Source organism: Danio rerio, chromosome 24 (assembly GCF_049306965.1).
Source record: "Danio rerio strain Tuebingen ecotype United States chromosome 24, GRCz12tu, whole genome shotgun sequence".
Taxonomy (NCBI): domain Eukaryota; kingdom Metazoa; phylum Chordata; class Actinopteri; order Cypriniformes; family Danionidae; genus Danio; species Danio rerio.
The window spans coordinates 11196572-11223977 of NC_133199.1; the positions used below are offsets into that span (position 1 = coordinate 11196572).

At 33.4% G+C, this 27406-nt stretch overlaps 1 protein-coding gene across 1 annotated transcript in view; it reads right to left on the reverse strand.

The window, feature by feature from the left end:
- The window catches only part of fam49bb (family with sequence similarity 49 member Bb), a 104338-nt gene that overhangs the window by 46049 nt on the left and 30883 nt on the right, over positions 1–27406 (reverse strand). The window contains 1 exon segment of the mRNA NM_207078.1: positions 19290–19366. The gene's annotated coding sequence lies outside the window, so the exon portion shown is untranslated.

The following is a 27406-nucleotide window of genomic DNA, read 5'->3' on the forward strand; positions in this document are numbered from 1 at the left end:
CTCACATAATTTTGCACTGGGTTTACTGTATTTTCAAACTCCTCCACAAAATGTACTCAAGATAAATGTGACCTGAATCCAAGCGATGCCAATGATGCGCCCCTGCCATGTCTACCAAACCCAAATCCCACCCAGCACTCCTTCTAACCATTAGGGGGGTCATTCCAAGGGCAGCAATTGCCAAAATCCAATAGTGTCCCACATTTTTACAGAGAGAAATCACATTCCTCATGAAAACAAATAAACAGATGCAAAAAACAATGTGAGATCAAATAAACAATGTCAATAACTTGTGGTAATGTTCTCACAAGCATGCTTGAAGTGTATGTATGAAAAGATCCCTTTATAAAAAGAAAATGATGAGAAGCCAAGAAGATTAAACACATCCTGACAAAAACAACAGGGTATGTGGGCCACACAGACAGAAGTGAAGATTGTATTAGAAACACTGCATTTGCCTCTCAGCTTTATTCACAGCGGTCCCAAAGGGTGAAGGCGAGCTCCCTGTACAAGCCTTTTCCAACGGAAAGAGGCTCTGACCTGGTTGTTTTCTTTTGGAAGCCTCCTACTGGGAGATTGCGTGCTGGAGGAGAGGAGCTACGATGGGATCTGGAGAAGGAGGGGGCAAAGAGGGGGCTCTTCTAAGCCCGCTGGGCACTTACGATTCACTACTGCATTCTGATTGGCTGAACGCAAGTTCTCCTGCGCTCCACTGTATCCATGGAGTTGAAAAAAGCTGGTGCTACCAAAAACACACCGACAGCCAATCAGAAAGCGAGTGGCAAGGCGGAGGGGAGGATGAGGGCACTGGAGTAGTAGTCCGACTTAAGAGCTTGCATATGAATATATGAATAGGGATGAGGTAATGCGCCATAAATGCACAACTAGCGCAATAGAAACACGCTGATTAATCAGAATTTTTTACTAACAACTGACATTCTGCATACAGAATCACATATCTCAAATTAACACACACACATTTCTCAAAATGTGTTTAGTTCTTGACAGAATACACAACCTCCACTTGTTCCAAAGCTGTTTGAGTTTCAGTAAAGGGTGAATACGTTTTATTTTGATTAATTTAATTTGTGCAAGGAAAGATGTAAACTGCATGTGTGCAATGTTGGATTGTGTACCATTTATAATACATACAGTATGTACTGTACACAGACTGAATGTAAGGCATGCTGTAATTCTGAAGGAGCACTGCAGCATGGGAGTCCACGTGCTTCGCAATACTACGCTATCGTTTTGGCGCCATAAGAAAAAAAAAACAACAATCTCTCCCCTCCCTCAATCCCTCCGTCACGTGGGCACAGCCATGGAGTGGCTAACCGGCTGCCTAAGGCATCGAGGGGGAGGGGAGCGAGTGAATTAGTGTGTGTTTTTTTTTTTTGCGTTTGTGCTTATTTGAGTAAGTGGATGCAATAATCCAGTTATGTATGTGGTGAAGTATGCGCAGAATTGAACCTAATGGGAGAATATTGCCAGAAGAGTGACACTTAACATCACAACGCTGTCTAAAATCTAATTTACAGAGACTTAGCTAGGAATTCATGCAATTTAAGCTTTAAAATACACATTTATTGCTTATCGTTTTCCAAATGCCAAGAGTGTGCCTGTGATATTTGCTAATGTAGGCTCAAATATGAGCAATTTGTGCACGCATGTGATGCCGCATGCAATGTCGCTCTACCGCAGCATCACTTACATCCTTGTCTGCACTTTTAACTTGACCTAAATTTCCTAGGGCGTGCCGCCACATCGCATTAGCCAAAATAGTTGTGTTCTGATTGTACCGTGACCCCTTGATGATGGGGTGCGGATAGCATTCATTCACCCCAAAACCTTGTATGAACTCCCTGACCCCACCCAGCTGAGCAGAAGCGTTAAATAATCAGGAATAAGAAGGATGACAGATGAGAGGGGGGGGTAAGCGTGTATTTGTTTTTGATTTGCAGCTCCGCCCACGCTGGCCAGGCTGGAGTAAACAGCAGCTTTAATGCCCTGTTTAAGCACAAAATCAAAATAAACCGCTGGATAAACCAATGAGGCTGCAGCGCTTTTGAAGGATGTTAGCTATTGGTGCAGCCGGTTTGAGCATTACTGCAACAACACAGTCACAAATGACAACAGTGATGTTTGCAGCCTCCTCTGACAAATAGTGACATCAAACTGCTGCTCACTTCGCACTTATTATCGTTTGCAAAATTTGCATAAGTCTCAAGTTGGTGGTGGTATATGGTGATAACAGGAGAGGTTCGGAGTAGGATTTTTGGTTAATCTCTCCTACAATAGGACCTCTTAGGCGGCACTGTACCTCTCATGATCAAAGCCAGAAACCATGGCAACCGAATATCATAAGCCAAAACAGGGCACCTCATCTGAAATGGTGGGAGAAAGAATTTTAAGCCACCCTGTTCCAAATGTTCAAAGTCTGTTTAATCAACAAACACACGTCACTTCCATTTCTGAAGCTGCTGAGATTATTGTAATCTTTCAAAGGATTTTTTTTTTTTTTTTTTTTTTTAAATAAAGCCAAGCCTCAATTGACTTACACCTGATGAAAAAAATAAATAAATACACTGAGGGACTGAAATTGCCTCTTCAATGTCACAGTTTTTATAATGCCCATGTCTGTTTCAGAAAAATTATAGACATCTTGGTCTTCTTTTTTCACTGCAAATGTCTTTAAGATCTGAGAAAGTCAATTGGTGCAAGACAAGAACAAAAAGACACTGAATACCGATTAACACCGTCTGGGGGATTCACAGTCTAAAGATGGTGATCTTGGCTATGAAGTTTGCATGTCTATGAAATTGAATGCCTGACCCTTTTTTTGAAGCACTTAAGTCTTTTAGTCATTGTCCGACTGTTATTAAATCAAACTTCATTTTTATTATTATTTTTTTCATACTTTGAAATTTGGAGTTCATAATTTAAACCTAAGTGTGTCAGAATTAAGTGTTGGTCAGTGGAGCTGTTAGTGCTGAGGGGTGGGGCACCGCTCAAATGAGACTGGGGTTTTTGGGGGTGTGTTTCACAAGAGGTGGATTTACGCTAAGAAGCTTGAGCTGCATTTTTAGGCCCAGAGCACCCTCTGCTGACAGTGAGGAGTATGTGTGGCAGGGCCACTCCCTACTCTTAGTGGAATAAAATAAAATAAAATAAAATAAAATAAAATAAAATAAAATAAAATAAAATAAAATAAAATAAAATAAAATAAAATAAAATAAAAAAATTAATATAATAAAATAAAAGCACATCATTTAAAAAAATAAGCAAAAAATAAATAATATTAATAAATACAAACATGCAGATACACATACATGCATGCAGGCATGCATGCATATATACATACATACAACTAGAATAATTGAAAAAAAAAAACTAAAATATAATACTAATAATAATATAAAATCGTTATATTGCCTTGGACTTAATATTGCCTTGGATTAAAAAAAACTAATTATTTGAAAAAAAAAAAAAAAAAGATGCTAACAGAGACATAAAATAAAAACAAAACTAAATTAAACTTAACTACACTACATGACCAAAACAAAAATAAGCACAAAAAATTAAAACAAACAAATAAATAAATGAATGTTATTAATAAATAAATGTATAAACAAATAAACATACATACATGTATATGCATGAATACATAACTACATACAGTTGAAGTCAGAATTATTGCATCCCCCCACGTCCCCTAATCCCCCCCCTAATAATGAGTTGAGACATAATAACAATGATGAGACATAAAAAATAAAAAGTTGGAAAATGATCTAAATTAAACTATATTTTATTACACTACATGAAAATAATAAAATAAAATAAAAATAACCCCAGAGAGCAGAGAAAGCATCTGCACAAGTGACTCTACAGAAGACAAACAGTTGAGAAAGAAATGAAAGAAAATAAAAGAATGACTTAAAAAACATTTGAATAGGCATATTAATTAATTAATTAACAAACAAATAAATGAATAGTATTAATAAATACCAGTACGAGCAAATGCATAAACAAACATACAAACACAACAAACACATAAAAAACAAAACACAAACAATACAAAACAAAAACAATAAATAAATAAAAAAATCTTCCTTTTGTTGCCTTGGACTTGGTGATGGAAAAGTGTAAACTATTTTTAAGCCAAACAGATCCTAATTGAGACATAAAATAAAACTTGTAAACAAATCTAAATTAAACTAAACTACACTAAATGACTTAAAAAATAAATAAATAAATATATGTATAAAATGAATATATATATATATATATATATATATATATATATATATATATATATATATATATATATATATATATATATATATATATATATATATAAATATATATATATATATATATATATATATATATATATATATATATATATATATATATATATAATTAAATCAAATTAGTAAATAAAATATGATAAAATATTAATTTAATTTTATTTAATTTAAAACAAAATATAAAGTATATAAAATGAAATAAAATAAATAAAAATAAATAAATAAATAAATTTAATTGAATTCAAAATAAAATAAAATGCTCTACACCAGTGGCTTTGCCTGGAAAATAGATATTGGTTTTTAAACACTGTAAACGATGGCTTTGTTAAATGTAACAAAGATGGTCAATGGGAAATGATCCTGACATTCATACAGCAGAGGAATGACAGTGTCTGTAAATGGCATTGGTATACATGGGTGGGTGGCAAGCGCTGTGTATGACACACAGTAAATAAAAGGGGAGCAAGGTCATTAAACTCAACGAATACTGAATTAATCCATCCCCTCCCTTCAGCTGCATCAACATGTCTCTGACAGCGGCCAATGACTGACTCACAAACACATTATACTTCTCATTCTTAAAAGACCTCTCAGATATCTAAGCAGTGGATGTGTCTGCTTTCTAACATCACTTTATATCATGAAATAAAGCAGTTAAAACCAAAGGTCAATGGAAAAAAGCACTTATACAATTACTCAAATGTTTTGTTCAACAACAACACCATGGTGATGCATCCATTCAGAGGTGCCATGAAGGTTTTTTTTTTTTATTTTTTCTTTTTTTGTTTCTGTCACTCATTTGACATGACAACTAAAGATCTAAAGTCAAAAACCTCTAATAAAACTGTATTTTAGATCTGATTTAGTCCAGTCAGAATGCAATCCCCAGGACCAAAAGAAAACACAAAAGAAAGAAAAACAAGAAGAAAAGAAAGAAAAACACAAAAACTGTTACTCCCACCCCTTAATAAATAAATAATAAATAGCTTTGTTATGAAACAAAACAAAGATGCCACATGCTGTACAAAATTTGAAATGGGCTCTATGCACAGCCAGGGGCGTTGCTAGATATAAAGCTCTACTAGGACACAGTTCCCACTCCCAAAAAAAAAAAAAAAAAAAAAAAAAAAAATATATATATATATATATATATATATATATATATATATATATATATATATATATATATATATATATATATATATATATATATATATATATATATATATATATATAGTTGAAGTCAGAATTATTACCCCCCCCCCCTTGAAAATGTTTTTCTTTTTTAAATATTTCCCAAATTATGTTTAACAATGCAAGGAAATATTTACAGTATGTTTGATCATATTTTTTCTTCTAGAAAAAGTCTTATTTGTTTTATTTTGGCTAGAATAAAAGCAGTTTTTAATTTTTTAAGCCATTTTAAGGACAAAATTATTAGCCCCTTTAAGCTATATTTTTCCGATATATTCCCGATAGTCTATAGAACAAACCATCGTTATACAATAACTTGCCTAGTTACCCTAACCTGCCTAGTTAACCTTATTAACCTAGTTAAAGCTTTAAATGTCAATAAATAAATACAGTATTATTGTTATTATACAATTATTATTTAAATAAATAATTCTATATAAATAACAAATGATCCTGAATGCAACTGTAAAGCAATCGAAAGACAAAACTGGAGTGATGCTAAGATAATTTAATTTAAATCTTCAGCATGGATATTAATTTTATTACAATGAAATTCTATAGACAATTCGATAAAATACAAAAAAAAGATGTTTTATAGATTTATCTGTTGTCTTAGACCCGACACATGGCAGAGAATTAAGTTTAATAAGTCTTACCTTCCTGACTCATCATCCCTCTTTTTGCTACATACAAAAAAATCTATCAGGAGCCATTGTCTAAATAAGATCACCATCATATTATTTAAACTTTGTTTTGTCGACCTGCAAAACTCACTGCATGCGACACCCCTGCAAAAATATTGTTAAAATGGATTCACAACACATGAGCGGCGCGGCTATTTTTTCACCATGCATGTTCACGCTGCTTTCGTCAGCGTTGGTTTGGTTGCACATAGAGAATAACGTCTTTATTTTGGGAACACCTCTTAATAAATACACTTGCATATAAAGTAAATTGTTTCAATGCATTTACTGCTGCACTGGCAATTTTTACTGGGACACGTGCCCCAGTAAATGGGGTCTAGCGACGCCCCTGTGCACAGCTATAGTTTTAAAGCCAACGATAAACTTCTGGTGAAAGCTTAATGTGACTTTTTCAATTTCATAAGGTTGTTTTTACAGCAGTGATGCTGTCATGTAATTACAATACAGTCAGCTAAATAGACTTAAGCATATTTATTTATTTAGGCCTACTTACAAGTATTTATGTTTGTACTTTCATTTGAGCTGTCTTTTACTTCTTCAATTCTACTTTCCAAAATGAATCCTCATTGCACTTAACAAGTTTACAATGATAATAAAGTGTGTTAAGTTTTTAATGAAAAATGCAGGAATTATAATGCTTTGTTTCATTGTTTATCTTTGTAGCAGAGTATTTACAGATACTATATATGTTTTTTTTTATGTTCGCATCCAGTCCATTTGTGCACCCTGGCGGCATAGTCGCAAACTGCATACCTAAAAAACATTCTTACTCCTTTAGAGTAGCGGCGGCGGTACAAGGCACAGCATTAATGCTCATATTAAAGTGTCACATACTGTACATTTAGTTGTTCAAGCATAAAACTAGATGAAAGGCCATTGTGACCACTAGCGCCATCAGTAGAAACAGGCTAGCGCAGAAATTCCATTGAAAATACTTTTGTAAAATAAACTGTCATATTTTAAATACATGGCGGGGGAACTGGAATTAAAATGAATCCTGTATACACACATATGCTGGACTGTTGAACAATTTAGCAACCAATCCCAGCGCTGTAAAAACTATAAAAACTGCATTAACCATCGACAGAATCGATACCTGGAGACCTGTTGCAGGGCAATCACTGCGCTGCTACACTCTGTCTACTCTGTTGACTGTTGAAAATAGTAAAGACAACCTGACGTCCTGCTTTTTCTGACCAATACATTTTCTAGGCCAGAGATGCCCAAAGTAGGGCCCGCGGGCCAAGGTTGGCCCATGGGAACCTTTGATTTGATTTGTAAAGAGAGAAAGAATGAATGGGAGGTGTTGGGGCAATTTTAGGGCACTTTATTAAAGTAAAGTCAACTTATCTCTTTTACAGTGTATGAAATCTTTATTGACTTTATTAAATGAAGATAATAGAATCAAGCACTGAACAAAATTAAAATGATAATATGAATCGGAGTCAAATCGAAGCAAGAAATTTGAATAGATACCCAGCTTTACATTTTTAAATTTAGATTTATTTGCCAGATTTTTCACAAAGATGAGATTTGTTTTCAGTTCCAGTTATCATTCAGATAACAAAGATAAGATAACTTACTAATTAGAACACAGTCAGACAAAACTGTAACAGTTTAGCAACTGATACTTCCAGACATCTCAAAATAATCTGGCATTAATAGTATAGTTACTCTAACAACAAATAGCTCAAAGCATGTGTAAATCCTATTAAAGTGGTGGCCTGGTCTTCCAGTGGCAGTTTTTAAGATTGCCAGACAGTGGCAGCATTGGCTGTAATCTAGAGGAGCTGACAAAAGACTACTTCAGGCTCCACTGCTAGACATGTATAATCCTTCCTCGCCTTGCAAAAGTACAAGGCGTTTTCATTGGCTTGCAGCCACAAGATTTGGAATAATCCAAATGCTTTTCCTGTAATGCACAACATCATGACCTAGTATAATTAAGCAAACAATTGTGTGTGCATATTTATGCATTCGTTTGTGCCTGTAGACAGCTGTCAGATAAAAAGGTGTGTTTTCTACAAAGTCAGCAGTTATGCCTGCAATAGTAGCTTGTAAATATATTTGTGGAAACACGAAACCGGAATAAATAAATAAATAAATAAATATGGAAGGAAAAACAGAAAGCCTAAAAAAGAACATTATATAAGTAACACAACATGCACTGGTTTTATTTATAGTAGTGTGTGTATATGTTCATTATTACTTAACTTTCATGACATATAACCTACCAATAAAACTAATTAAAAATAAATAAATAAGTTTATTTCACTGTAGTGACGTCTGAAAAAGTAGAGACTAAGTAGAGACTAACTTTTAAAAAAATTTCTCTAATTAAATGAAAAAATGATCAAACAAAAAATAAAAAATATAAATAAAATAACAAACAATAATAATTACAAAAATATGAACACAATAACATAAACAATAATAATTACAAAAAAATAAAAGAAATAACAAACAATAATAATTACAAATAAATAAATACATAAATAACATAAACAATAATAATTACAACAATATAAATTAAACAAACAATATGAATCACCAATTAATAAATAAATAACAAACAATAACAATTACTAAAAAATTCTAATAATAAACAATCATATTTACAAATAAATAAATAAAATAAACAATATTAATTACAACAATATAAATAAAATAACATATATAATAACAATTAAAAACAAACAAACAAATAAACAAACAAATAAATAAACAGAATAACATATACAACAATAATTACAAATGTATGTATATTAGCCCCTTTCAAATTTTTTTCTTCTTTTTTAAATATTTCCCAAATGATGTTTAACAGAGCAAGGGAATTTTCACAGTATGTCTGATAATATTTTTTTCTTCTGGAGAAATTCTTATTTGTTTTATTTCGGCTAGAATAAAAGCAGTTTTAATTTTTTTAAACACCATTTCAGGGACTAATTTATTAGTCCTTTTAAGCTATTTTTTTTTCTTGATAGTCTACAGAACAAACCATCGTTATACAATAACTTGCCTAATTACCCTAACTCACCTAGTTACCCTTTTAAACCTAGTTAAGCCTTTAAATGTCCCTTTAAGCTGTATAGAAGTGTCTTGAAAAATATCTACTAAAATAATATTTACTGTCATCATGACAAAGATAAAATAAATCAATTATTACAAATGAGTTATAAAACTATTATGTTTAGAAATGTGTTAAAGGAATCTGCTCTCACAATTAAATAGAAATTGGGGAAAAAATAAAAAAGCCGTCGAATAATTCAGGTGGACTTCAACTGTGTGTGTGTGTGTGTGTATATATATATATATATATATATATATATATATATATATATATATATATATATATATATATATATATATATATATATATATAAGCTTTAGGTAGAAAAATACACTAATAATGACCTTTTAATCAAACAACAATGTATCATTTCTAAACATTCTTGCTAACATTATAGAAGACAACCCGCATTCAGTAAGCGCTCCACACTCCTAAAGAAACCACAAAACAGCTAGTTGGCCAGTTTTACACTCCCCTTTGTCATGCATAAAAATGGGGCCACCTTCCGTAAACTCTGACACTTTGATTACATAAGCCGCCATCCTAGAGGAACAGGAAGCTGCATTACTCAAGCTTTCTTTATATCCCACAATGCTGTTTACTTCCGCTTAGGCCAAGTTACACAATCTGGGCTCACATCTCTATTGGTAAAAAAAAAGTGCAACGCAAGACATTTTGTCCCTTTTATTGAAACAACTCTGAGAAACAGATTGAGAAAAACAAAACAGCTTCACGTTCTTATGTCAGGCTATGTAAGATGACCAAGCGCGAAAACTCTCCAAATCAAATGAAAGCTAAACAAATATAATGGTTAACATTTGTGTCCAAGGCTAATAGAAGGAATCCAAAGCTTATCTCAATGTTCAAGCCAATCATAATTGCTAAGACAGATGATAAACACAAGTCTGCTTTGCACCTGCAACACATCAACAACCATAAGGGCAGGAAGACTCTACATACCAGAAAACAGCAAACTAAGAACATCCCACACCCTCATCCAGCAGAATCATACGAGAACTAAAGCTCACCAGGACACCCAGAACGACGTGCTGGCAAAAGAGACCAATTGCTAAGATATCAGGAGAATGCAGGAGAGAGGACATAGTTTCTGGATAACAGTACTACGGAGATATTCCGAAGTGAAGAAAGCCTGGGATACATTTGGAATAGAGTGGAAGAACTATGACGTCTATTTGTATGCAAAAACTGGAAAGTGAGTTAGCATTTTAGCAGCTCCTTTTCCTTGTCCCAAAGTCAATGGCTGTTTCTCAATTGTCTTGTGAAGACCATTCTTGCCAAGTCACCTCAGAAGAACGAACTTGGGAGGTCACGAGAACATAGAATGAATCCTGTGAGAAATGAGATTCTGCATTCTTCCTGATGGTCACATGACCTTTATGTGTTTTAAAATGGTATAAACTATTTAAACATAACAGCATTCATACAGTGATTTATTGTTTTTTCCCTTTTCAATATAACACACACAAAAACTATACAAACAGTTGAAACCAGAAGTTTACATACACTGTAAAACAAAGCACATAACCATTAAAAAAGTCATATGTTAATGTGTTTAAACTTTTTCTCTTTTAGGTGAGTTAGGATTATCAAATGTGTTTCTCTTATGCTTAATAGCAGAATAATGAGATATATTTGTTGAGAAATTGTAATGAAGTTTCTTGAAATTCAAGTGTACATACAATATTGTCTCTGACAAAGCTCAAATGATGGCTTCAAGATTTTGGAAGTTTCTGATTGGCTAATTGACAAAATTTGAGTTGATTGGAGGCCCAAATGTAGAATTATATTTAAGGAAAACCTCAAACATGCTGCTTCCATTTGTGACAACATGGGAAAATCAACAAACCAGAATCAACAAAAAGCCAGATTACAATTTGCTAAAATTACACTGGGAAAAGAATATTTTTTGAGACATGTCATGTGGTCTGATGGAACTAAGATTAAACTGTTTGTCCATAATGACCAGTGTTACATTTGGAGGACAATTCCAACAGTGAAGTATGGGGGCGGCAGCATCATTTTAATGAGATGTTTTGTTGCAGGAGGGACTGGTCCACTTCACAGCCTAGATGGCATCATGAAGAAAGAACATTATGTAGAAATACTGAAGCAACATCTCAGGACATCAGCCAGGAAATTAAAACTTTGCCACAAATGGGTCTTTCAAACAGACCATGACTCTAAGCATACTGCCAAATTTGTTAAAATGTGCTTTAAGGACAACAGAGTGAATGTTTTAGAGTGGCCATCACAAAGTCCTGCTCTTAATCCTATCGAAAATTTGTGGGCAGAGTTGAAAAAGATTGAGTGTGCAAGACAGCCTACAAATCTGATTCACTTACCCCAATTCTGTCAGGATACCCAAAACATTTGACCAAAGTTATACAGTTTAAATGCAAATGTAAAAAAAAAAATAGGAAAGTAATGTATGTAAACTTTTGACTGTCTAGAAAGTAATAACAAGTTCTCAAAAGAATTCTCTCATTATTCTGGCATTTAGCAAATGTAAATCATTTAGGTAATCCTAAAGGACCTAAAATAATAAACCTTTGGTATAATTTACCATCAGACATTGTTTTTTAAAGATAGTTCTGTTTCTTTTTTTAGAGTGTATGTAAACTTCCGGTTTTGACTGTATACACTTTGCACAATACAAATAAAACAGATTTCATTACAAATTTCGGCAAGTATAGTGTTTATGCCTCTATTAAGATTTCACTTTCACCATCTCATTTCAGGAAACTCCGGAGATAAATAAGTTATATTTCTGAACTTTAATAATCAATCTATATAAAATGCTTTGCTCATCACCTCCTTTAATCCATTGTAATGACTTCTGGGACTTCTCGAGCGAGTTCGTTGCTCGATATCAAGGACACATCTGGGAACTTTCACGCATCCTTTGTTCTTGCTTTCTTGAGTTTTTGAACTGAACTTCGGCTGTTGATGATGACGTGACACAAGAACATGCAGGTTACTTAATCTATTCTAACCATCAGCCCCTGCCAGTAATCTGAAAGATTTTAAACATAGAAACATTGCAGCGCGGATGGGTAATGAGCCAGAATGATCACAAACTGATAAATGACTAATGACTGATAAATGATGAAGTTCACCATTCTGCAATTCTCGTAGCCCACCCAATAAAGAAGCTTGCAAAACATATATAGCTTGGCTGTATCGGTAGATAATGGCAAGCCCACGGGAAGAGTCTAGCCATGTCAACATCGCAGGAAAGCCATGCAACAAAGGAATACACCATAGAAACACCTACAACCCTTCATAAACGGCTAAATATTGCGTGTCATGCGTGATCTCCAGCTTGGCAGATCTGTTATTGGAAAGCACATGCTGTCATGTTGAGTCATGTTAAGTTGATTCACTGATTTTGATGCTCAACAGACAGATCTCAACAAAACAAAAAAACAAAAAAAGTAGTCAAGGCATTCAAATAAGCTTTAAATAACCTTTAAATAAGACCTGCCTGACAAAATGAAGTAAACTAAAAATCCTCAAAAGCTAGAAAAAAATTCAGAAACAAATGAGAAAGAAAAAACTTGAGATCTACCAGTCTGGAAAAAGGTTACAAGGTCATTTCTAAAGCTTTGGCACTGTATCGAAAAACAGTGAGAATCATTATCTGCAAATGGAAAAAAACATTCAACAGTGAAAAACCTTCCAATGAATGGCCAGCTGACCAAAACTACCCCAAAAGCACAATGACATCTCCTGCAAGAGGTCACAAAAGACCCCAAAACAACATCCAGAGAACTGCAAGCTTCAGGCTGAAGCAAACTTGGGTTCTGCAGCAGGACAATGATCCAAGCACACCAGCAAGTCAACTTTTGTATGCCTGAAGAAAACCTAAATAAAGACCTTGGAGTCGCCTAGTCATAGTCCTAACCTGAATCCAGTTGAGATGCTGTTGCATGACCTTAAAAAAATTTTAATTACAACAATTCTGCAAAGATGAGCCAAAATTCCTCCACAGTGCTCATTTCAAGTTAACAAACATGCTTAATTGCAGTTGTTGCTGCTAAGAGTGCTAACCAGTTATTAGGTTTAGGGGGAAAGCACTTAACCACACAGGCCTATGTAGTTTTGTTTTCATAATAAAAAAATAAAAAAAAACTGCATGATGTGTTTACTTGTGTTATCTTTGACTAATATTTTATTGATGATCTGAAACATTAAAGCGTGACAAACATGCAAACAAATCTGTAGAAATCAGAATATTTGTGTGCGCATGTAAATACCTTAGTAGACATCCCACCCCGCATAAACTCATTTGGGGGAGTACATACTGTGGTACAAAGACTAATTTTGCAGACATCAGGGAGCTACAGTGAATATTCAGGTGGACGTTTTGAGCTTCCAGGAGAGGTGACATGTTTTTTTTTTTTTTTTTTCATGCTTCGGGCAGATCATATCTCTGAGTCTATCAATTTCATTTTTACATGCAATCTGATCTACACTTTCTCTTACTGTCTTTGTATTTTGCACCTGGGAGCTATTGTATTTCATTTTCCCAAATTAACTGATTTAGCATGGTTTAAAAATATTTATTTTTTAAATATAAAATAATATTTTAGTGGTGCAATTTAAATGTTATGCCAAGTATACTTTATAGTTGTGTGTAGAATTTTCAATGAATTTACACTGAGTTTTTAAAATGCATTAATATTCTCTTTTGAATCCCTGCATTTTCAAAAGCAGGTTGCACTCTGGGTTAATTTTTAACCATACACTCAAATGCTAAAACACTTGGTATTTGGGCCATGCAAAATGGTTTTTATGTCCCATGATTTATGTAAACACATCATTATGAACTTGTGGAATTCACATAATCCTTTCCTAACTTTATCAATTATTCATTCCGGTTCAATTTGTTTTTGTAAGAAATTGAAGTATGGCTGATTGTAAAGTGCCATCTGTTGGTAAAAACTGAGCTGAGAATTGATTCAAGAGAAAATAGTAATGCATTTTGAAAAATGTAAAATTTCTTGGGTGATTTATTTGGCACAGTTCTTGTATATTTACTGTACCATTTAAAAGTTTGGGGTCAGCAAGTTTTTCTTGCGTCATGAAATACTTTAAACTAGGGCTAAGCAATATTGGAAAAAAATAGACATTGCAATATTTTTTTCTCTGCTATATACAATTGAAGTCAGAATTATTAGCTCCCCTTGATTATTACACACTTGATTAAATACATCACAACCTGTTTTTGTCAATACCATGACAATATGACATGAAGACAACATGTCATGGACACCAGGGGCCCATTTCAGAAAGGAGGTTAAGTGAAAACTCAGAGTATTTTAACCCTGAAATGAGAGAAACTCTGGGTTTTCCGTTTCAAAATGGCAGGTTTGTTAAACTCTAGAAAGCAGGGTAAGTCAAGTCTGTTTCTGAAAGAGAGGTTACTAACTCAGAGTCAGTTACTTTGGTAACTCACACTGTGAACCTAACCTGGTCAGGAGCAGGTTTTATTCTCTAAACTCGGAGTTTCTGTTGGTCTCCTCCCCTTTTTTAAAGACAAAGCGGTACTTCTTACTTTAGCCTTACGTTTCCACCCACCTATTTTATTGCGCATTTTGGATATGCGCATAAAAACGTCATGATGCACAAAAATTTTGAAAATGCGCATAAGAAACACGTGCATAACTGAGTAGTATAAACTTTTATTCGATAAGAAAAGCTATAATGGAAACACTTTTACTGAACAAATTCAAGTATGTGCATTAAAAAAAAGGTTTGTTATAAGAGATCATATGATGTTTAAAATCTGTGTGAATGGACAAACCAGCAGGCTGAGCACACTGTAGCACATCTTAAATGTTGTTTTGGTCATTCATTCTAAAACACCTTAACTATTTCAGCATTAATGTTATTATATTATTAATGATCTCCAAAACGTCTGGAACATGTCAAGAGGGTCTTTTCTACACATCTCATGGCTTCAAATGCCACCATGTGTTCATTGTGTGGCAGCATTGTCTTCTGAGGTGCAAGTACATTTATTAAGTAAAGAAAAGATTGACGCAGCTTCTTCTACCGCATTAAATCTGTTTTTACCGTTGATATTTAACGCCCATATAACCAAAAAGTCGTGATCATGCTCTCTTTGACTCATTGGATGGAAACGCTGCTTTATTTGCACGTCTTTTATGCAATAATCCAGTTTTTGCACATACATTTAATTAATATATTTGGATGGAAACATAGCTATTGCCTAGATTTCAGTCACACAAAGAACAAAGTCACGTACCAGAATGGCTTGTCCTTTTTAATAAATAATTAGCTTAAATTCAAAGACTTTCGACAGGGACATGTCATATCAATCTCAATTACTTGTCATTTCATTTCAACCTCAATCACTTGATCAATAAAAAAGGCAGACACACAATTGCACTTTTAAATCTATTAAAACAGATCAAATGTGTGTAAAAGTGGGAACGTGTGTAAAAAATTTTATAAACATCACACATAACATTACTTATTTTATCATACCTAAATATTTAAATGCTTTAAATGTACAATGTTGCATTAACTTGAGCTGTTTTCCCACGCTAACTGCCTTTGTTGTACTGATGCAGTGGTGTTTCTTTTTAAAATATATGGTCATATTTGCTATAACTTTGCATGAGCACACCAAGTTCAGCTGGAGAAAGAAATGCCCATCTCTTTTTTTTAAGATGTTGCCATGGTCACTAGTAATATCTGCGCTTTATTGATAATGCCTTTTATAGTCAAGGTGTGTGCGCTTACCTCTGAGTTGGTCTACTCAAAGTTGATTGACCCAACTCAGATCCGCTATTCTGAAACCGAAAACTCTGAGTTTTTTATAACTTGGTAAATCAACTCAGAGTTCAAGTTAAAACTCCGAGTTGGTTGAACCTCCTTACTCAAACAAGCCCCAGGACAAATCTTGTCATAAATCTGACATGAGCATGATTGTCATGAAGCCATTATAAATGTCATGAATTGTATCAAGGCATCATTGATGTAATTATTTTAACCTTAACTACAATGGTAGAAGCTGGTCATTAAATATTAACACTCTTAAAACTGATTAGACAGAGTAAAGACACTTTTAATGAGACATTTTAATGACAGATTGCCTTAAGACAATCATGTTTATGACAGATTTATGACAAGTTGTCAAGTAATCATGATAAAGACAAAAACAAGTTGTGATGTATTTGTTTATGTCAAGTTGTCATAACAAACAATGTCATCTTTGCATGTGAAATGTCTTAACTAAGCAAGTGGCACTTATGACAGTAGTCATAAGCATGCATAGCATTTCATTCACATTTATAACCAGGGCTGTACAATATATCATTTCAGCATCCATATCGCAACATGTGTCTGCAATAGTCATAACATAGTAAATGCAAAGTTAAGTTGGGATTTGTTTTTGTTTTTTGGCAAAAAGCAGTTGTCTTGCCTTTAACTGACAATCACCTCCTCTAACAGATGACCTAGACTGTCTTATATTATCCTTGCAGACTATTACACATTGTTTGAAGAGTGGTGGTGGTGTAAGATCATTAAATTTTTAGTACATTAAACACACATCAGCAAAAAATAGGAAATTGTTGAATCTTAGTAATTTATGTTGTGCAATACAGTTACAGTGATGATAACTGCTTGGATTTTTAGTGACATTGTTTACAGTTTATTCATAGATAATATACAATGGTTTTAATGTTGTAATCTTCGCGTGGGACCTGCTTGTAGTAATAAGATAAATGAGGAAAAAACATTGTGTTCATAAAAGGTTTGGCAGCAGCCATAGGTAACTGATGCCTGATGATTCTATAAATACTCAGGCTTGCTCTAGCACTTTTGGAAACGTGTTTTTTTAGAATTTAAAGTCAATAATTATACCAAAATAACATAAATGATCAGCAATATTGACTACTTCTCCATCAATGCTCCTCATTTTTCTAAACTGAAAAAACATTCCCACAGTTTTACTTACTGTACATTAGGGCTGGGCGATAATTCGATGTCGATAATTATCACGATATAAAATTTTTTGATAAAACGATAATGACAGTTCGATAATTGCTCGATAATATTTTCGCACTATGCGTAACGTTGCGCAAGCATTTTGCAACCTGCCCCTTCCAGATGCCGTATGTCGTACAAGTTTACAGCCATACAGTGTTAGTTGCACTTATATGAGTAAGAAAGAAATAAGGTTAAAAAGATCAGAATCACAGACACTGTTGACAAGAAACGTCACTAGACTTCATGAGCCACTTAGTTTTTCGCTATCCGACACAAAACAGAGCAACGTGCACCGCAAACTGAGCAGACAAATCGTGTCATCAAAAGCAGGCAACACCACGACCTGTTTCACCATGTAAAACAAGACCACCCTTATGAAGATGCTAAGAAATTACAGACCTAAACAAGTGTTAGTAAACCAATGCAGCTACCCAGCAGAATCTCATGTCATCCTTTTCGAAAGCCGTGCCTTACGAGAAACCCCCCCCCCCTCTCGAAAAGACAGACTTAAGACATGACAGAGGACACAATCTCAAACACATCTCAATGAACACTTGATGCTTGCTGTAAACTACTGGCTGCATCATGTATTTGTTAAGACAATAATAAGATCTTTTGATGTCAAGCTTATGTTTTCTTTTTAATATTAAAATACTTGTTTTGAAATCTGTAATACTACTATTGTCTCTCATCAACGGTAAAAGAACCAGCCTTTAGGCTATATATTTAAAGGACATAATCACAGAGGAAATATCAGATGCTCAAGACATAATCTTTAAAAAAATGACATATTAAAAATGCAGCAAATATATGACAGACGTTTAAAACAGCAGTGGATCATTAATTAAATCCTTTTTTTCCACGGAGCGAGGCATCATTCACCCGCAGTTGTTTAAGGCGGACACGAACTAAATAAATATATACATTCGCAATATGGGATGTCAAGAGGGTGACAGCATAGGTAAACTGCACACGCTTGATGATGTAATGCGTGGATGCGTCTCAGCGCAAAGTATAACTAAACCTTTACATGTCCATGCTTAATCAGTCATCGATAAAGTCTATCGATAAAAGTGTTATCAACAATTAATAGATAAATACATTAAAGTATATTTCACCCTAAATTCACCATACTCACCATTAAAAGGAGAGTTCGTCCAAAACTGAAATTTAGTATTAACTGACTATTAACTCACATTGTTCCAAACCGGGGTTTTTTTCTGATGTTGAACAATAATATTCAATAACTTGTAGGTAATGTCGTTGGTTGTTGAAAACTTGAACAGTAAATGCTGAATAAAGATTGTTCTTTTGTTTATTATTTAATTATTTACATTGTCAGACAGCTAAAACATTTCACTAAATGTTTTAAATCAGCTGCACAAAGCCATTGGCATGCTGAAAATCTTATATATTTAATAGATATAAAGATTTTACATTTATCGAGATAAATATTGATATCAACTGATATGAAAAAAATTATCGTGAACATTTTTTTTGCCATATCGCCCAGCTCTACTGTTCATTAAGACACGAACGACATAAGCAGTCTGAAACTTTCTTGACTGCAGCTGTAAGTTTGGTAGCAGCTTGTTCTTTTTTTTTGTATATATAAATATATGTACGTATATGTATGTATGTATATATGTATATCTATATATATATATGAGATTATAGATGATCAACACATCAGTTGAGAATACATGAGATTTGTAGAGTACCAGCAAAGAATACCAATAACAGAATGAAACCATATAATTTAAATGTGATTTAAAGGCATTTCAAGAAAGTTTAAAGTGTTAAGTGTTTAAAGTTTAATGTGTCTTGTCATGACTATAAAGTTTTCCTGACACAAAGAACAACCCCTTTAAGTAAAGAGTTACTCATTTGGGAAAACTCGCAATGCTTGACAGACAAACAGACAGTCAGTAATTGTAATAGAGATGAGACTGTGTGTGTAGGTATGCTTACCAACAGAAAAGCAGAGGAGATGACAGAAGGGAGGCCTACCCAGGCACTCTCCAAGGTCGCAGTCCAACAGAAACAGTCTGCAAACAGACAACAGAAAAAGCAGCTTTTATTATCGCTGCTAAAAATAAGCAAAAAATAGCCCTGTGATATCATTGACCGCATGTGCTTTTAGCATTTCCCCATTTCAATTCCTCTAAAATGAGTCTTTTACCATCTTGTTCTTCATAATTTCACGGTGTAAAGCCTAGAATTAGCTCTAACAAGACTTAAACCTTCAGGCTATTGAATTCTCACAGACAAATCGCTCACTTCCTTAATTTATACTTGCTTCAAATGCCTTTCAAATTAATGTGGGCCTTTTATACCACTGCAGACTAATCTGAAGAATCAATTGTCCTTTACCACAAAGAAAAAAAAGAAAGCATCTTGTGTCAAAGTCCTCAAGACAACTACTGCATGCAGCTGTGGTTAAACGGATGCAATACATCAACCCCTCATCAAACAGACCTCTGCAGATAGGCTCGGTAGATGTGCTTATGTAGGTCTGCTAGATGTCTGATCATCAATTTCTTCAATTTCAAGATGACTTTGCCCCCCTCTTCATTTAATGCCTGTAGCGGTTAATCTGCTCTGGTGGTAGAACGCTGGGAGGTGCTCTGGCCACTTCCTCTTGTGCAACACTTCCTCCTATTCACGACAGACTTCAGCTTTCCATTGTGCTTGCTGGCCTCATCCTCACCTCGTGTCAGAATAAAGCATTTAGTGTTTTTAGATTACAGCCCCCTAATCCTTAAAAACAACCCTGCGCTACATATCCCGCATGGTTTGTGCTATGAAAATGACATATGCTGCAAATCATTAGGTTATTTTTATTTTTATTTTTTTGTAACCGACAAATTATTTTTGCATGCCAATGACAAAGTGGGGGAAAATAATAATAAAAAGTAAAATCACACACTATTAAGGATCTACAAATCATATTGTTGCATGACAAACCAATTAGAATTAGTGACTCAGAATTTGTCATTTAGAATTACCATATTTTATCCATTAACTAATCAACTAACAAAAGATAAACATAGCAGTCAATGGTTACATTAAAACCAACAACATGTAAATAAAAACAAAATTGAACTGCAACCCCTGTGGGGACTATTTTAGATTAACAACACAACAACAGCATCACTTGCTAGTCATGGGATGATAACCTGTATTTCAAGGCAGTTTGGAAAAGTCAAGGTTTGCTATAGCATTCTTAAGGTATGTTACCTGTATGGTACTTTTTATTTACATTTTTGTACATTAATTTACATTATTATTATTAGCAGAAAAGATTATAACTCCAGCAGAAAAGATATCCAAAAATGCTGTTTTTAATTGTGAAGAAATCTGTGTTTTTAAAAAAAGACAGCAAAAGTCAGCCTCACATCTTTACTGCTCCAAAATATTTGAAATGTTTCTCAAAATTAGGGCTGTAACTAACAATTATTTTCATAATTGATTAATCTGTTGATTATTTTTTTAAGTAATCGATGAATTGAAAAAAAAGAAAGCATTCTTTTCCACCCCCTTATTCAAAAACATAACTAAAATCTTTAGAAAGTGCACAAATATGTTGTCCTTGAACGTCCCTGAGCTGTTATAATAATAGAAATAAAATAAAATAAATAACTTAGTAGTTTTTTCCTGTTTTTAATCCAAATACCTAAAAAAAATCTTAAATCAAGACACATACTAGACACATAAAATAGCATAAGAAATGATGTCTTGTCTTCTGAAAAAAAAAAAAAAACACACCTCAAAATTAAGTGATTGTTTGCTTAAAACAAGCTACATTATTTGCCAATGAGGTGAGAAAAATAATCTTAATGAGATATAATCTCAAACAGAAGTTTTAAGCATCACTTCATTTCCTCATGTCATTAGTCTTGATTAAAGATTGTTTAGATATCTGGACTGGAAACAAGAAGAAAACCTTTTTTGCAATGTAGTTATATATGACAACAGATTGAAAAATGAATGATCCACAAAAGGTGATCATAAAGAACTGCTCATTTTTAGTTTTTGTTGCTCTATTTTAATTTTTTTGGCTCCCAATTTGTTTAACATACTTTAATACATGATTCATAGCCTTAGAAAATCACCCCAATTGTCCTAAATAATTGCATTGTTTTTAAATAGAGCTCTTCAACCCATGTGGTAAAACTGTATTCATATCACAATATTTATCGCAGATAAACAAAACATCACAATGTCAGATTTTTCCAATATCGTGCAGCCCTATATCCCCCTGAAATAAAAACAATGCAATATAAAATTTGGATTTTGATTAAGTTTAGTATGGTAGTAAGTAGGGCTTGGCGATAAAATCAGTAAAGATATTTATAGACCAAACACCTTTGTCAAAATTAATTAAAAAAATAATAATAAAATTAAAAAAATAAAAAGATTTTGTATGAAGTTTCAGTACGGTTTGCTATGGTTTTATTAAAATTTTGCTACTGAGTGCGCGCCTTGGAAGCAATGACAAAATAAGCTTAGTGTGTAAGTTTATAATTTCCAGTGAAGCTTATGTGAGCAACGAGCATATGTTGTTTAAGCCGTGCACGTGACGCGTTCGCTTTTTTTTCAGCCAGACCAGGTTAAAATTATCTGAACTTTTCCGAATGCCATGAGCGCACTGTGATTCATGCAGGTAGAACTAACCAATCTGCTTCACACTTCGTATAGAATATACACATTTCAGTAATAGCGATAGACTAATTGCCTCAGACAAACACAGCACATCCAACACTGCCTGGCATTTTACTTTTCTCCATAAACTTGCGTCAGAGCTACAGCAGTGGTTTGTACCCTTGTTATCCTCTGAGAAAATGATTGCTGGTCGCCAGGGGAGCACCAGGAGAGGGTAAGCACAAAGCACAAAGCACAAAGCGCAAAGCGCAAAGCGCGTCTTTCGGATGAGACATTGAACCGAGGTCCTGGCTCTCTGTGGTCATTAAAAATCCCATGGCACTTCTCGTAAAGAGTAGGGGTATAAACCCCGGTGTCCTGGCCAAAGTCCCTCAGTCGGCTCTTACAATCCTGGCCTTCCAATCATCCCTATCGACTGAATTGGCTCTATCACTGTCTCTCCACTCCTCCAATAGCTGGTGTGAGGTGAGCGCACTGGTGCCGCTGTCCTGTGGCTGCCGTCGCATCATCCAAGTGGATGCTGCACACTGGTGGTGGTGTGAAGAGACCCCCCTTCATGATTGTAAATTGCTGTGGGTGTATGGCCATACACAATAAATGCGCAATATAAATACACATTACATTATATTACATGATGAAGGAAACCATGCGCTCATGCTTGTAACTTCAGGTCAGAATAACAACACATGCAAAAATAAGAGTGGTAGCTAGCAGCAGTGAGAATATTGTAAATAAAACAGGATGCACGGATGTCGCCAGAGTGGCTTTTTGGTTGCTTTTCTTGTGCATCCCAGCCACTAGCTCCCCATCTGAAAGAGTTTTTAACATAGGGGGTAATATAGTCATTCAACTTCACAACTTGTGATGTAGCAATATGTATTTGAATAATAATGGTTAATTCCTTTATTTGAAAGCTTAGATTTGATTATCATAATTAGTTTTGTTTACAGAGTTTGAGGTTTAATATATCATTATTGTTTAAACCTTAATGTTTGCTTTGTTCAGCATTTACATTTTACCATCGAACACACTTTGTAACATTTTATTTATCAAGTTTAAGAGTCTCTTTAACACTTATGATTATTTTATTTTGAAGAGATCAGATATTTTGTTTAAAATTTTTTAGTTTTTGACTATTAAAATTAATTGCCCTAGTAATGTTGGTAAATTAAAAATGAAGTTATTAAAAAATCATAATATTCCTTGATGAATTGTTTAAAAAAAAAATCAATAATTATCGATATTTAATGATATGAAACATGATATCATGATTTATTTTTTTGCAATTTCGCCGTAAGTCAATCAATTCTTAATAAATCAAAACCACACACCCCATGTCATATTCAGGTGTCAAGTGATTTAGCCCAAAAGTATAGTTTATTCACTCTCACTCATCACAAAAGAAAGAAGAAAGAAATTTTCATATTTTCTGTCCCTCTTATACCGTGTCCTAACTACACATGAAGTAGCGTAAAAAATGGTATTTTCTTCATGTTAAAACAGGTTTTACTCCTAACTATCTGCGACAGAGACATGTACAATTTTTATTTTGGAAACAGTTTCTATTTCTGCTATGTCACAGCAGAACAACAGCATGCACAGTAATACTATGACAATTATCTCCTCAGCTACAGATTAAGTGCTTTATTCAGAGTACCAATAAGAGTTTGAACACCATTTTACGAGGCATTTATTGCTATACTGAGGGCAGCAGTAGATAGTTCACCTCTGATCTTGAAAATACCTACTAAACAGTTTAAAAATGAAAGTCAGAACTGTGACTCACTCAGCTCATGTACTTTTAATAATGTTAAATAGGTTAAAGATGTATTAATTACATTCTATAATCCTTATCATTTCATCTGGAACACAATGGCTAGTGTTGAAATAAATGGCTGATTTTTAAATGTCTGTCATGTCTTTGCTTTTAGTGCAGACAGCCAAATTGATTGCCACTAAAATCTTGTCACATCATGTGTAGTTAGAACATGGTTTTACACATTATGAACATTGTGATGTATACAGTCCTCAGCATAATTAAGTACACCCCATTTTGAAAATGAATATTTTTAGCAATTTGTCAGTAAATATAGGCAAAGTATTTTGGTGCCTTTAAATCAAACAGATTTAATAAACAGATTTTTTATTCAAATAATATTTTAGTCACCAAACATACTTAAAAATTGAAAGATAATACAATTAAATTCAAGCAAAATATTGCAAAAAAAAAAAAACTACAACCTACTAAATTTCAACCATTTTTTTTTTGCTTCTCTTGATTTTTTCTCTTTTTAAAAAATTTTATTTAATATTTTTCTATAACATATACATTTATCTGTACTAGCTTTTAAACCATTATTGTAAGTTATTTTGTTAGATAAACTGCAGATTTGGCTTCAGTACTGACTAATCCATTGTATATGCACAAATATAATGTTGTATTGCTTCCTATTAAAAATATGAATTTACAAGATAAATGTGTGAGAGGTGTACAAATATAGGCTGAGCACTATACACACACGCACACTATATATATATATATATATATATATATATATATATATATATATATATATATATATATATATATATATATATATATATATATAAATATATATATGTATATATGTATATATGTATATATATATATATATATATATATATATATATATATATATATATATATATATATATATATGTATATATATATATATATATATATATATATATATATATATATATATATATATATATATATATATATATATATATATGTATATATATATGTATATATATATGTATATATATGTATATATATATATATATATATATATATATATATATATATATATATATATATATATATATATATATATATAGTGTGTGCGTGTGTGTGTGTGTGTATAGTGCTCAGCCTATATTTGTACACCTCTCAAACATCTATCTTGTAAATTCATATTTTTAATAGGAAGCAATACAACATTATATTTGTGCATATACAATGGATTAGTCAGTACTGAAGCCAAATCTGCAGTTTATCTAACAAAATGTGTCTTAAACACAGTTGCGTGTCAACAGTCTGTAAATACATAACCAGCTTCTAATGGTAAAAATGTAATAATTATTTTGTATAATCCCACTTCATAAAAACAGTTCAGTTCGCAAAAAACACAGAGAGGAAAGCCCGCACATTAATGACACAATCTCTCCCTCATTAGCATAGGACATAAGTCTTATTTTTGAATCTGCCACTATGCTGACACTTGCAGCTCTGCCTTTTTGAAAAGCAGGCTGGGAGCACAAACTCATTTGTATTTAAAGTGACAGTCACCAAAACGGCACAATTAAGATCGAAGCCTAAAAAGGGGCAGTTTCAAAAAGTTATAAAGCATTAACTGTGGAAAATTTTGAAGCTGAACCTTCACATACACACTCTAGAGACATCAGCGACTTATTTTACATCTTGTAAACGGGGCATAATAGGTCCTCTTTAGGCATGGGCCAGTATAAGTTTTTGACAGTATGATAAAAATACCACAGTTTCACATTATTGTGATTACTATTGTGATTATTAATATAAACATAACAATAAACATGTCAGGCTAAATAGTTAAAATAAATAATTGACTTCTGCTCTCTTCATTAGTTTCAACAACACAAATTTCTTTGCAACACATAAAAAATACTTAAAAAAAAAAAAAAAAAAAAAACGTATATATACCTTAGTAATGGTATAACAAAAATAAATTAGAATTTTTAAAACTTTGACCATGATAAACCAAACCATGGTAAACCTTGAAACATGTTATCATCCCATGCCTTTGATGAAAATATGTTTTTAGTGATTGTTTTACTTTTAATACAGGGCCAGAATAGTCTCAGTGTTCACTGATCATTTAATTACCTATTTTCATTGTGAGAAATTGATGACAGAATTTTACATTGGGTTTCCACTTATCCACATAACTTTCCACTTATTTGAAACTAGGGCTGGGAGAATTTTCGATTAATTCGAATTTACGTTTTGACGACGATTTAATTTTATATTAAATCGAGAAACCGCGATTTTTGATAAATATTATATATATATATATATATATATATATATATATATATATATATATATATATATATATATATATATATATATATATATATATATATATTTAATACATTATAAATGGCACCAATGCGCTTTGGTTCGCTCTCTAATATGAAGCAGGAAGCACATCTGAAGTGCCTCACGGTGACGCGCAGCACCATGCAGTGCCATGGATTTTAGAATTCTAAACAGGTTTCTCTACACACACCGGCAGCGCCCAGCCACGATTCACGATGCAGTTCATATTTCAGCCGCGCCAAAAAGCGCCATCTGATTAGTTTCATGTTAAATATCATGCGAATGTGCGCGTTTGGTGTGTGATAGTTTAAACTGTCATGTGCGCGCCGTCTCGTGGCGTTTCTAGTGTGCGACCTGCTTGACTGCCTGTTAAAACGTGAAGTCATGTAGGATTTTACTTGTTGCATTAGTCTGAGTCACGTCTGTGTGGATCGTCAAGACATTCCCTCATCAAGTCGATAAATTTGATCTCAACATGTATGAAGGACTTAAAACCCTACCATGTGAAAAACCGCACCAATCTTTGGTTTGAAGTTTGAACACGAGCACAGGTGAGGGCCTGTAGCAGTGAAAATGAAAGTACCCGCCCCTATGACGTCATTTAGCGGACCTAGTTGAAAACCAGACAGATAAGGCAGCATAATACAGTGGAGCAAAGCGCATTAAATGATCGGTATTTAAAAGGGGGAAAAAAGAAAAATAAATTATAAATAAATTGTTTTATATTAGACACACATCTGGTGCTTTTATTTGCTCCTGCTATACGTCCACAACTTCACGCATTGGGTTAAATTAGGCTTTACAGTTTCCATGTTCAGTCGTTCCACTGTATCTAAGGCAGCAGCATTACAACCTGTCATTCAATCAGAAGACAAAGTCAAAGCCGAGCTGATAGCCAATCTTTCCTAGGCTCAGCAAAACTTGCAAAAAAATACCTCTGTATTCCTGCACGTGCAATATTTACACAAATATTTCTTATTCAAATCTTTAGCAACGCTATTTAACTCGTGCATTTGTTTTACATTTATTCACACCTTGACCGATTTTTGTATGACATGGCCATTAAAAATACAATGTTTCTTAACCAGATGGTTTTTCAAGTTACTTTTAAAGAGAATGTTACTTCAGTCATGTTGTTGTAATGTTTTGAGAAGACTAGTAACACAATTAAAAAAAATAAAAATAAAAATAAAAAAATCGAAATCGAAATCGGTCAAACTTTATAAAAAAAACAAGATTTTTTTTTTTTGCCAAATCACCCAGCCCTATTTAAAACAGTGTGAAAAGCAAACATCACAGGAAA